At 44.7% G+C, this 14,384-nt stretch overlaps 1 protein-coding gene and 1 long non-coding RNA gene across 3 annotated transcripts in view; one reads left to right on the forward strand and one right to left on the reverse strand.

Moving 5' to 3' along the window:
* Positions 1–14,384, forward strand: part of LOC138955403 (calcium/calmodulin-dependent protein kinase type II delta chain-like) — a 396,239-nt gene that overhangs the window by 42,150 nt on the left and 339,705 nt on the right. The gene's annotated exons all lie outside the window — the stretch shown is intronic.
* On the reverse strand, positions 1,312–6,248 carry LOC138959064 (uncharacterized). Its single transcript, XR_011453602.1, has 2 exons — positions 5,928–6,248; positions 1,312–4,536 (listed from the first exon to the last, which is right to left on the reverse strand). It is a non-coding gene; the product is annotated as an uncharacterized lncRNA (long non-coding RNA).

Genomic DNA, 14,384 nt, shown 5'->3' on the forward strand with positions numbered 1-14,384 from the left:
AAACGCAAAGTAAATGACTTAGTTGAAGGCGCTAAAACTGCTTTCTTCTCTGCCCAGATTATAGGTAGTAGAACATGCAAAGAACTTTTTCAAAATTTCAATTCTCTGCTTGGCAAACAGACGGTTTCCAGCCTCCCCACCACCCATGACTCTAAGGACCTGCCAACTGTATTTTCTGACTACTTCACTGAGAAGATCGAAACCATCAGAAATAGCTTTCCTCCACCAGTGGCTTCGCCTCCGGCTTCACAATTCTCTGGTTCTTTGTTGGATAGCTTCACTCCTGTATCTGAGCAGTTTGTTTTGAAGATCTTGAAGAACACAGTGCCAAAGTCTTGTGAGCTAGACCCCATCCCCACCAACTTGTTTTATGAAAACCTTGACCTTTTTCTTCCCATCATAACCAACATAATCAACTCTTCTCTCACTTCTGGCACTGTGCCAATGGCCTTGAAAACTGCAGTAGTTAAACCTTTGATCAAGAAACCATCTCTGGATAAAAATCAGTTGAAAAACTATAGGCCTGTTTCGAACTTGCCATTCATTTCTAAAATTCTGGAAAAAGTAGTGCTTAGTCAGTTTCTCTCCCACCTTGAAACCAACAACCTATGCAACCCTCTTCAGTCAGCGTATAGGGCTGGCCACAGCACCGAGACTGTTTTGCTTCGTGTTGTGAATGACATTCTTTCTGCTCTGGGTAATGATGACCTATCAGTTCTGCTTCTCTTGGATAACTCAGCTGCGTTCGATACGATCGATCACTCTGTTCTGCTCTCTCGTCTCGAATCTGTTTTTGGCATTCACTCTACCGCTCTTCACTGGTTTAGTTCATATCTACAGGGCCGTAGTCAGTATGTGTCTGTCAATAATCTCTCATCTCCTCCATCTCCTCTCTGTTTCGGCGTTCCCCAGGGATCAGTTCTAGGCCCAGTTTTATTTGTACTATACACCACTCCTCTCTCTGCCGTCATCAAGCAACACGCAGTCAATCACTACCTCTTTGCAGACGACACACAACTCCAACAAGCATGCAAGCCTACAGAAATCCAAGCGGTGACGCACACTCTCCAAAACTGCACTTCAGATATTAAATCATGGATGACAAACAATATGCTCAAGTTAAATGATGACAAGACTGAATTTCTTCTTTTCTCTGGAGCTTCCTCTTCGACCACTTCCCTTCCAGCCTCCATTACAGTAGGTTCTAGTAGGTAGCGGCAGTCAAAACTTGGTTTTGAAGTGAGAGTGAATGTTTTGTGATTTGTGATGTCTTGAAAGAAAAATAAAGTACAAGCAAAACACACAAAAAAGTAAGTGGATACCTTTATTAGTTCCTGAGATTTTGATATTTTAGTACATACGCTGTCGCGACTCTGCTTAAAACTGTAAAATAGGGCAACTTCAGCAGCATGTGGGTACCACATAGTTATCCTCAGCCCTTTCAACTTTTCAGGATCTGTTATCAGCAACCAAGAATAGAAAAAACACATAGTTCTAGCCCTCTAATCTCATATGGCTTCTGTCAGCAAGCATGCAAACTTCACGAAAAACACAATTAAAACCATCGCAAAATTGCACGGGAGGGCAACTTTGGGTCATCACAATTCACACAATATGTATAGCAGCTGTCTGAAACTTTCACATATTCCAAACAAATGTGTGTAGAACATGCCTATTTTTTTTCAGACAGCTTAGTTCAATGCTTTTGGAGTATAAGAGCCTCAAAAATGTCAAAAACCTCAATTTGTCTAGCGGAAAAACAGGAAAATTACAGTTTTTCGCACTTCAAGGCCAATAATTAAGAAACTATTTAAGATACAACGAAAAATTTTGGTGTGTAGATAGATTACAGTGTAATCTTTACAGACATCAGTAAAATTCAGTGTAATGTTGAAAATAATCCCCCAAGAGTGGACAAACCCCCCCAGAGGGGGGTAGCACATTTCAGATTGAAATATTTCAGAAACTACTGAAAATACAGCCATGATTTTTGGTGTGTAGATTGATTACAATGTTATCTTCACAAATATGTGTTCAATCAAGTACACTGCATTGGGGTGTGCACGTTAAAGATCCCACGATTGACAAAAGGGTCTTTCCTGGCAAAATTGTATAGGCATAGATAAAAATGTCACTGTTATCCCTGCGCCTTGAATATGTGGGCGATATAAATTGCATAAAAAAAAAAATATATAAATCCCTGCGCTTAGAACTGTACCCACGGAATATGCGCGATATAAGCCTCATATTGATTGATTGATTTAAGTAAGATATAGAGAATACTACATGGCTTGCTGTGTCGTACCAGATTTACACGAGTTGTTTTTTGACTCACATGCGAAGCAAAAGTGAGTCTATGTACTCACCCGAGTCGTCCGTCCGTCCGTCCCGGCGTCCGTCCGGAAAACTTTAACGTTGGATATTTCTTGGACACTATTAAGTCTATCAACACCTGATGTGGCCTGATGGTGTATGGTTACAAGATCTCAAAAAACATGTGCGGCAACTTGACCTCACTTCAAGTTCAAGGTCACAGGGGCCGTAATTGTTGTCTTAAAAACGACCATTTTTCACATTTTCTTCTGAAGTTATCGAGAATGGCAACCTTAGCTATGTATGCTATACAGGGCAATGTAAGCCCTATCTTTGGACACCAGTTTGGTTGACCTTGCTTCAAGGTCAAGGTCGCAAGGGTCCTTTAAAGTTGGATTGTATACATATTTTGAAGTGACCTTGACCCTGAACTATGGAAGATAACTGTTTCAAACTTAAAAATTATGTGGGGCACATGTTATGCTTTCATCATGAGACACATTTGGTCACATATGATCAAGGTCAAGGTCACTTTGACCCTTATGAAATGTGACCAAAATAAGGTAGTGAACCACTAAAAGTGACCATATCTCATGGTAGAAAGAGCCAATAAGCACCATTGTACTTCCTATGTCTTGAATTAACAGCTTTGTGTTGCATGACCTTGGATGACCTTGACCTTGGGTCAAGGTCACATGTATTTTGGTAGGAAAAATGTGTAAAGCAGTTCTTAGTGTATGATGTCATTGCTAGGTTTAGTTATTTGACCTTGACCCTGAAGGTCAAGGTCATGTAAAGGTCAAGGATGTGAGTCGTATGGGCTTTGCCCTTCTTGTTTAAATAGTGAACTGCGAAAGCGAGCTGTTTACTATTTGAAAAAGCAACGAGTGTAAATCTGGTACGACACAGCAAGCCATGTAGTATTCTGTTTATCCTACATTATATACTTCTGTGCCAGATCTAACTAAAAGTCACCGACAGCGATATTGCCTTTGGATCAACCCGCTTTAGAACTTCAAACCACTTTACTCAATTTGACATTAATTCCTCCGCCATGACACACACTCTCAAACTAGGACAAAGTAGTTCGCCTTTGTTAACACTGTTAAGTTTAATATTCGAACAATCAAAACCGAGTACCTGCAAAACCGGTATAATCCGTTGCATTGATCGCGAGTCATGGCGGAGTATTCAAGCGAAGCGATGGTGACGCACGCTTCGAGACAATTTGTGGAAGAAATCAAACCCATCACTTCAAAATATACCAGATAAAAAGAAAAGCAGTGGCCACAGGATAAAAGAAACCAAAAGGAACAACAACAGCAAAGCATATCCTTCCTCGATAGGATTAGCTTGACCTTCCGGTTGATCCCATGTACTACTAATTTACATAGCTTGACCTTCTGGTTGACCTCATTTACATGATATACACACGTGTGATTTGAACGATTTTTATCTCACGGGTATCACTCTCACGTATGTGGGATAAATTTACTAACATTGTTCACAGTTCTCTGGAGAAAACTAAATTCTTGCAAAGTGCACAGTCGGATGAGAAGTGACAGTCAAATGCATATATACCCCTTCTTCAAAGTCAGTCAAACAAAGTTGTCAGTCAAGTACTGCTTGAAACAGGTGTACATGGCAGGCAGGTTTGCTGGAGATTCGACTGTGAATGTTCTGCCAGAAGAAGAAAATGGTGCAAGCACAATGTTGTGTCCAAAAACAACCGATGCAGGAATCTGGCAGAAGTCAGCGATAGGTTCTCCTTTTTGTGGAACGATATCAGATCGAGCACCATGCCATTCACAAGTTCTGATGGACGGTCAAGGTCTTCCAGAAGGTCCGGATTCAGCAGGTGGTTTCTTGTGATCCTATGTTTCAGCAAATGAACCCCAACATTCCGGCCCATGATGCAACGCCCTGCGTCGACATCCAAAAATGCTTCTAGTTCTAATCCAGTCTTATTCCCCAGCTTTGTTGCTTCTTTCACTGTTCCCTCAATTTCTGCCTTGATTTCAAGTCCTTGCAGCAAGTTCACGTCGAACACTTTGGGGAGAAATGAAACCAGGTCACTCCAATCCCTCCCTGTTTCCAACCGAAGCAGATCCAGCTGCAACAATAGCTTGTTGGTCAGTGGTACCAGCTGAAGTTTGGGTGGTCGACCTCTTCCAGTTGCTGTGAGTGTGAAGGCAGACTTCATTTGCTGGAAGTGAGCATCATCTGTAACACACACAAACAAAACAAAAATGTAATACTATGTTCATAATAATTTTGTACTGAAACCATGAAGGCTACCAGTAAGTTCGTCACGCGGTAGATTCGTCACCCGTGACGAAATTACCGGCAGGGGTGGGCGGGTGTTATGCTTAGAGCTTATGCTTTCAGATGTTTGATTTGTGGGAGAGATTCAAGATTCACTGACATTTTTTAGAGAGAGAGAGAGAGAGAGAGAGGGAGAGAGAGAGTTGTTATTTTAAAACCCGAGATCTACTCATTGTGCAGTTCTCAACTGAGCAGTTTTCAGACGACACAGACCGAGCGTTGTTATTTTAAAACCCGAGATCTACTCATTGAGCAGTTCTCAAAAGCATGTAGTCTGAGAGAGGGAGCGAGCGAGCGAGCGAGAGAGAGAGAGGGAGGGAGTGAGCGAGCGAGCGAGCGAGCGAGAGAGAGAGACAGAGAGAGACAGACAGACAGAGAGAGAGAGAGAGAGAGAGAGAGAGAGAGAGAGAGAGAGAGAGACGGACGTACATACACCCATATCCATGACACGCACGCACACACACGCACGTACACACGCACAAACACTCACACACACCATCGCACACACACACACACGCGCGACCAAGAGAGAGTCCTATGATTTCAACCTCACTGTCAAGGAGGCAGAGAAACTCAATGTGAGGAGAGGGAGGGGTGGAAGGAGGTGAGAGAGAGAGAGAGAGAGAGAGAGAGAGAGAGAGCCGCGCTCGGACTACTGTGGCGAAGTTACCGGGACCGGTGACGAATCTACCGTGTGACGAACTTACTGGAAGCCACCATGAAGGCCTGTTTACTTTCAGTTTTACTTTTGTCCCAAAACAAAAGTTTGCTTTGTTTTTCTGTCATGTATTTGGTTATTTTTTAACTCGTTTCTAATTTATTATATCACCTTGCTTGTCATGAGAAACAAATTAGTAATCACACAAGTTTGATGGACCATAAACTCTGATTAACTGGGGGGGAAAGGAAGAAGGAATGGAGATGCGCAAGGGTCAGTGTAAGCTACGCTACTCGTTGCTAGGCCTAGTCTTGCACTTCCGGTTTCAGCAAAGGAACAATTATTCCTTTTAATCCTAATTTAATCCTCAAGAAAACAACTGAGAAACAAAAACCATCGGAGTAATAATTCAAGATTAGTTTGAAACGAATATATCACATGTACGGCGAAAGGCAAAAAATAACTTAGGTCGTTTATCGAGTACCCCCATTTCAACACCCAATACAAAATGACCCAGCACAAACTACTATCATCAAAATGAAAACTACGCACTCAAAACGCTAAATTCAGCAGAATGGTTCGACAGATCAACTTCTAAACACTAAATGAACAGAAAAACATCAACACTTACCAAGGATGGGTTTGATTTCTTCCACAAATTGTCTCGAAGCGTGCGTCACCATCGCTTCGCTTGAATACTCCGCCATGACTCGCGATCAACGCAACGGATTTTACCGGTTTTGCAGGTCCTCGGTTTTGATTGGCTCGCGCTTCGCGCGCATGAATCTTAAACGGAAACTTCCATATTTGGAGGATTCACAAGAAATCGGACTTTCTAGCGCATCCTTTACGACTACGATCGTTTGAGTTGTTTTTAAGTTATGAAAGGTTAAAAGTTGGGCAATTTTTTATTGTCCATGTCTAAAAGCCACCATCGATTTAATCTAAAAAATACCCCCCCTAGAAAGAAAAGGGACTCTTTCTTTAGCAGTCGACACTGGTTTCCGATCGTTGAATGAAGCTATTTTTAGAAAATACAACGCCGAAAGGGAAACACCACAAAAAGTTGAAGAGCAAGTAGTAATGGCGGTCGCGTCATGGCTGTCCGAAAATCCGGAGAGAGTATTTGTGATTCACGCACACGCATTCAATCCAAGCACATTTTGCAAACAAATGGCATGGGGTTAAAGACAAAGAATCCAACTTCATTTCTGTAGTTTCCATTTTCAATAATATGCCATATACTGAAAGCTGTCGGAAATTGAAAATGTGTTATTTTCAGCACAGATCTCGCTTTCCCGCATGGGACTAGCGTTACTGCCGCTACCTAGTTCTAGTGACATTTCTCTCTCTGATAGTGCTAGGAATCTTGGGTTCATCATGGACTCCCACCTCTCAATGAAACAACACATCAAAAAAGTCTGTCAGACATGCTACTTTGAGATCAGAAGAATTATGGTTCCATAAGAAAATTTCTCACTGTTGATGCCACTAAAACTCTCGTTACATCCTGCATTCTGTCCAGATTAGATTACTGCAACTCCCTTCTCATAGGCTGCCCTGACTCCACTCTCCAACCCTTGCAAAAAGTACAACACTCTGCTGCACGTCTCATTTTCAGAGCACAGCATCGACAACCCTGCACTCCTCTCATGAAAGAACTTCACTGGCTTCCTGTATCTGAACGTATTAGGTATAAAGCTGCCTGCTTCTGCTACAATATCATCTCTGAATCGGCACCTGCCTATCTTTCTGAACTGGTCTCCCTCTACACTCCCTCTCGCACCCTTCGTTCTTCTGATGATGCTCGACTTCTCCGTCAAGGTCGCTTTAAACGCAAGGCTCATGGCTTCCGCACGTTTTCGTACTATGGACCTCAGTTATGGAATTCACTCCCCTTTCAATTACGTCACTCTCCATCCATTTCATCTTTTAAGTCCAATTTGAAAACTCACTTGTTCCAACAACACTACGGATAGTTCCTTAGTATAGAGTCTGGGGATGTGAGATGTGCATGATGTGTTGTTTGAATCTGACAGTGATTGTATGATTTTTGTATACATGTATTGTTGTCACGCGCTTTGAACTTCTGATAAGGCGCTTTATAAATGCCCGTTATTATTATTATTATAACGTACTCTTTTGCACATGAAGAAAATAAACAAAAATAAACAAATGCCAAAGAGTAAAAACAAAATTACGGGCAGATGGAGATTTCAACTCGACTCAATCACGCATCAGGCGAACGAGAGAACCGTTCGGCCACGGAATCAGTTGAAAATAAATTGACACTGTAATGCATTAAAGAAGACGCTAGCACGCTTTCACCACAAGCCGGTATGATCGAGCATCGGTTGAAATCTTTCGCGAGCGGTATCTCGTATTTGTCCGCAATGCGTGTCAGTTTAGAGGAACGATAAATTGTTTTTAAACTGAAGGTGAGGCGATGGTATTTGGGACTGGACAAGGATGGAGAGAAAGGGGGAAGGAATGGAGATAGCGGATGTGGGCGGGACCTAGAAGTAAGGAGGAAGGGGGGAGGGTGTTGTAGTGGAGGTTTTGGCGCCAAACGTTCTGGCAAGTGAGTGCCAGAGGATACACGCTCTTGCATTAGCGGCAAAGCAGCAGCAGCAGCAGCATTGAAGTGCGCGCGTCAGCAAGTGAACATAACAAACAGTTAAGGATCACTTTTTTTTACAAGCACGCCACACAAAACAGACAAGACCGAATTCTTTCATTTAAATTTTTTTATATAATTGAACAACCAAGGAGTAATGACAAACAAAGCAAAGATCGAACGCGGCAGCGACAATTTAGCTAGAGTGTGTCAAACGTGACAACCCTCGAAAATGGAATTCACAACAATGTGAATCAGTGTCAATAATGCGTGTGCCCTCCGTTGGCGCATGGAGTGGATCAGGTTGCATATGAATGCTCTGGGAACTCCATTCCACTCCTGCTGGAGCCATTGCTGCAGTTGTCCCAGATTGGCAGGAGGAGGGTGATGTTCTGTACCCGACGACAAAGCTCGTCCCACATGTGCTCTATGGGGTTCAGGTCCGGGCTGTTGGCTGGCCACAGCATCCTGTTGACCCTGGCCTGCTGGTTGAAGGTGTTTACAGCTGCAGAGCGATGGGGAGGTGCGTTGTCATCCTTAAGAATCGCACGAGGGCCGATCGCTTGGAGGGCTGGAACGACCAGGGGTTGCAGGATCTCATTCTGGTAGCGGACACCGGTCAAGTTGCCCACTACATGGTACAGAGGTGTCCTTAGACGTGTGTTGATCCCTCCTCAGACCATCACAGAGCCTCCGCCAAAACGCTGTCGTTCCAGAACAGCGCCTTCTGCGAAGCGCTCTCCGCGACGCCTCCACACTCGGATGCGACCATCAGCAGGTTCCAAGCAAAAGCGGGACTCATCTGTAAACAACACCTGAGCCCACTGCTGACGTTGCCACCTCACATGTTGAGTGCACCAGGCTCGGCGAGCTGCTCGGTGATTAGCAGTCAGGGTTGTTCCTCGGACTGGACGCCTTGCACGCACACAAGCCAAAGTTGTGTAAGCGGTTTCGGATTGTCTGACCACTAACAACAGTGTTGGTGGTAGCTTGTAGGTGTTGCCTAATGTTGTTTGCCGTAGCCAATCTTTGTTGCATGGCATGCCTCTGAATGAAGCGATCCTCTCTTTGTGTGGTGACTCTGGGCCGACCAGAACGTTGTCGCTCCTGCACAGTCTTCCAGTTGCGTGGAATCTCTGTTTTAGTCTGATGATGACAGAGGGAGCCACTGCAAGCCTCTGGGCCACTTGCCTAGCAGCAACACCGTCTTGTAGCCATCCTATTGCCCTTCCTCTATCCAAATCGCTCAGTTTTCTTCGTGGGGGCATGTTGCTACTGTGCATAATTGTGTCAGCGTGTCAACCTTTAAACACAAGCTGGTGAGCGATGTTCATAGCCAGGAACCTGTTGTAGCACGTGCATCACAACCTTTTGCCCTGGCATGCGTTCCGCAAATTTCATGGGGCTATAAAAAACACCCTTTTTCTTCCAAAATGCAGAAGCTTTTGAGAAGTCCCACAAAGGGAAATAACTCTGCCTGCCAAACAAAATTCTATGTCAAGACTCATTGTTCATTTGTTAATTCAAACACATTAATCTTTTAATTATTATGTCAATGTTTAATTTTTTCGCAATTTTTTATAATTATACTGTTCAAAAAAAGAAACGCATAGCTTGTAATATTTGGTTAATTTAGTTATATGGCTACAAGGATATCCACCAAACTGCAGAAAATGTTTATCTGGTCGTCGACCTTTCGTCCATTGCCACAAGTGAGCTCTGCACGTGACGCATGCGTTATCAGTGGCTACAATGTCAAAATTGCTCATTTGGCATGACCACTCGTCATGCTTCAGTGTAATCTCGTGAAACTCGGGGAATATTGAGCTCTCACCATGTCTTCCAAAACCCATAAAAGCGGATTGTTCGCCACAAAGAAATCAGACGACAATTCAGCGACGAAAGATGGCCCGATTGAGCAGAGAAGACCGCCAAATTGCATTGGGTCGTTTACAAGCAGGCCAAAGTCAAAGTGCAATCGCCAGGCACTTCCACGTGTCCCAGAGCACCATCAGTAGACTGTGGGTCAGGTTTCAAGCCACTGGCTCCGTTGCTGACTTGCCACGAGCGGGAAGACCAAGGGCGACAACTGCTGCTCACGACCGCTTCATACGGCTCCGCCACCTCCGGAATCGTTTCCTGTCGGCCTCATCTTCTGTCCAGGCTCTCCCCGGGCCACACCGATTATCGGACCAGACCGTGCGGAACCGCCTGCATGAAGCTGGTTTGAGAGCTCGCAGACCTCACAGAGGAGCTGTCCTCACCCGCCGCCATCGCCAGAACCGAGTGCAGTGGGGCAACCAGCACCTTCGCTGGACCGTCCGGAATCACTGGAGACACGTGTGGTTCAGCGACGAGTCCTACTTCCTGCTCCAGCGACATGATGGTCGGAGGAGGGTCTACCGGAGAGTAAACGAACGTTACGCGCCCAACTGTGTGGATGAGGCACCCGTTCATGGTGGTGGAGGCGTCATGGTGTGGGGGGCGATCAATACCGCTGGAAGGAGCACCCTGGTGCACGTCCAAGGGCGCATAACTGCCCAGCGATACGTGGAGGAAATTCTGCGCCCACACGCCCTACCTCTTCTGGCTGACCAGGATGCCATATTCCAGCAGGACAACGCTCGCCCGCACACAGCACGACTCACCACCCAGTTCCTCACCGACCACCATGTCCAGGTGCTTCCCTGGCCATCCATGTCGCCAGACATGAACCCGATAGAACACCTCTGGGATGAATTGGACAGACGTGTGCGCAGGCGAGAAGAAGCGCCGGCAAATCACCGCGATCTATTGCAGGCACTTCAGGAGGAGTGGGACACCATCCCACAGCAAGATATCCGGCATCTGATCCAGTCCATGCCCAGAAGGTGCCGGGCAGTTGTTGCTGCTCAAGGCAGTCACACCCCCTACTGACTTGACAGCCTCGGCACCCAATCGTATTGATTGACTGATTGATTTGAAGATGCAAATGAACTATGTGTGCATTCAACTGTGTCCATACCAAATTTCAAACAAATAATCTAAATATTGGATTTTCTGTTAATTTTTTCGAAAAATAAAACAAATTTGGCAAGTAGCAACTATGCGTTTCTTTTTTTGAACAGTATAGATCCGTTTTTTCAACCGATCCTTAACTTTTTTTGAAGAGTGTATATGGGTTGTTCTCTGGAGTTGGGTACCACAGAGGGTCATTGGATTGAAATAAAAAGTTTGACAATTGTGTTTGTTTCTACCCTTATTTATGTTTGTCTGAATGTTGCTTGATGATGTTAAAGCTATTAAATAATATTTGCACTAAAAAATAAAGTGTTGTGTATTCATAATTTGGGTGAATACGTCAAATCGAGGTCAAAATGGTGGATAATTTGTGACATGCTGTTTGATGAAGCAATAACTCGGTCGTACGGAATGAAAGAAACATGAAAAAGCACATGAACAGTTTATAACTTATCACAAATGCATGCATTTTCAATATAATAAGTACTTTTTGCAGAAGATCAACACAATCTGAAATATTAACGACTCAGCTTTTATTAAAGCTGTTTTTAAATCGGCGCAGCACAGAGGTTGTGGCATCGTGTGTAGCAGACGATTGTTTTCGTCAACCTGGCTCGATCCACCGGATGTTGCGTCAGATGTGGTCGCGCACGCACCCACACTCTCACAACATCCGACAGACGCTATCTGTCAGCTCGTCGCCAGTTTTTGTATTGCCTGTGTTGTGTTGGATTTAACATAGTTTTATGGCCATTTTATGTGGTCAACTTCGTAAGTGTCGTTTCACAGCAGCCCCAGCTTCATTTGCACAACACAGACCCGTTTGTCACAAACGCACGACTATTTTTGGCTGACAATACTTTAGCACACTTCGTTACACGCGTGTAAAACGCAAGGTCAAAGCATATAACATCCACAGTTTTTGTAATCTGTCCATTAAAAACTGCCACAGCACTTGGTTTCCCCTTTTTTCCGTTACGATGATATCGTTGTTTGTCCTGTTATTTCAATGAAAAGGATTTTGTAGCAAACTTTTTTTGGTACTAAACTACACAGAATCTTTGCGGAAGGATATCTATGCATCGGTTGTCCCGTTGCGTGGTAACGTCACCGCTAGCAGACGGTTTGAGGTTTGGTTTATCGTCTGCTAGATCTTGTTACGATGATATTTTACCACTCTTTAAAATGACTAAAAAAATAAAAAATCATGAAATAGCTTTATTTATATATTTTCATGCTCACACTGTCCAACAGATCATATATAAACACAATGTTGATCAATTAGAAGTAAGTTAAGTTTTTGACTCCCATGTCACAGTTTGGTACCCAGCTCCAGAGAACAACCCATATGTAATTATCTATGTGCCATAAATGCCCCATATATGTAAAAGATCTATGTCCCATATATGGATTTTAACATGCTAATGAGATTTATGGCAATTTACTTAAGATTCCCAAAGACCATACATAAACTGAGCCAAAAAATTATTGCACCCATGTTCGTACCCCGACTAAAACGTTCATTCCCGTGTCATTTCATTGAAACTGTATATGCCATTAAAGGCCCTTCACTGGCTATCTGGCAGACTTTTCGAATCAACGATTTCTGGTAAAGATATTACGTGACCACCGCCGAAGTATTGGGGTACCCCCAAAATCGACCTGTCAAAAACGTAAGGTACCAATTAAAAATCGACAAAAAATCAGAATAGGCTTAGCTTGGCAGTGGCACCGTTTAAACCAAAAAAAAGCCAAATCAATATCTATTCAGAACTGGTGGTTTTGTTTTGCTATCTTGCGTATTGCGTGTGTTATGTCATTTCTATTGATGCAGGTGTAGAGCGCATGAGCAGTAGAAAACGAGGGTTTTTTGCATCTATTTTGAGGGTTACCATGACAAAAACCGCTATATTTCAGAAACGCCTAAATGGATGGATTTGAAACTTTTAGGATCGCAAGTCTATATACGAAACGTACGTCCGGTAAAATTTCATATCGTTACAGATATTTGTTGAGATGATACGCAATCTTCCGGAAAATGTTTTAAAACGTGTCATAGGTGTAAAGGTTTACATCCCAAAAAATCATGACTTTGCATGCACACAGACAAATAAATGTTACAAATACTGCCAAAAAATCATTTAAATCCAATCGCCAGTTTACGTTTCTTAGTCCTGTATTCACCGAAGGTAGGGACGCAGATGAAAAAATCGTCGAGGTATACGACAACAGCGTCAAAGCCCTGGCGTCGCAGGTGACGCCGGATAGACTGCGTGAGGCGATGAAATATGGCAGGGGCTTTTCTGGCGCCAAAAGGAAGACGAGAGTCACGTAGGAAAGTCGGGGCACTGTCACCATCAAAAGTCCAGTGAAGGCCTGTCCACTGAGTGGAGGATGGGTGGATTCGGACTGAGCGATAAGCGCTTTTAAGATCGACTTTTGCCATGAAACAGTCCTGTGTTAGTAAATCAACCGCATCCTGGAGAGACTGGAAGTGGACAGGGTCCTTGGTGGCGTGGGCGTTGAGACAGCCAGGGGAGGGCGAGCTGAGGTCGTGGATGAGCCGCACCCCACCCTGGGGTTTTGGTATAGCACTCAAGGGGCTGGTGATGAGAGGGGGTGAGTCCAAAATAGAGAAGCGGCCTTCGGCTAGTTCAACTCGAATCTGCTTTTCCACTACCCTGCGCGTGTCTGCGGAAGTGGCGTGGGTGGTGAGGCTGATCCGGTGTGGGATGGGTGGAAGGGTGTGGTAGATCGTCCGTGAGGTGAAACCCATCACGGATGCCCTGTAGCAGGTAATGAGCGTCTTCGTCACCCGCCAGGAGTTCCTGCCAGCATGAGAGCTTGTCGGAAATAGAGGTGAATGTCGGTGAGGGGGGATTTTCTGTCTGTTGCGGTGTAGCAGGGGGGTGACCAGGGGAGGGTGTAGCAGGGGGGTGACCAGGGGATGGGGTACGGGTCAGAGGAGTGCCTGGCAGGCGGCTCAGTGGTTTTTTGAGGTTTCTGAAGCGTGGGAGCGCTCGGGATGTGCGGGGGAGAGGCAGGACAGGCAGGCATGGACATATCTGCAGGTCTTTATGGAGCATCCTTGCCTGTTCCAACGAATGCAGATGGGGCGGCCGGAGCTGTCAGTTTTCTGATGGGGACGTTTCGGGGGAGGGGCCCTTTCTGCTGGCCGCAGGAGTAAGGTCATAAGGTAGGGTGACTCGGTTGTCCAGGGAAGGTTTCGCTGGGCCTGCTCTTTTCGGAATTCCCGATCAAAAAGCAGGACTGACGCCCAGGAGAACACCTGCGCCATCTGGGAGATGCGAGCGAGGTAGGCGAGATATTCGTCCGAGGTTTGGCGATCAGTCTTGTCAATCCATATCATTTCCTCATGTATTTTTAGGGCTGCTTCAAAATATTGAGGGACGGTGACTTTGTCAAGGGGTGTCTTCTTTTCCGCTATGGCCAGGCGACCATCTACCATCG

Source organism: Littorina saxatilis, linkage group LG2 (assembly GCF_037325665.1).
Source record: "Littorina saxatilis isolate snail1 linkage group LG2, US_GU_Lsax_2.0, whole genome shotgun sequence".
Taxonomy (NCBI): Eukaryota; Metazoa; Mollusca; class Gastropoda; order Littorinimorpha; family Littorinidae; genus Littorina; species Littorina saxatilis.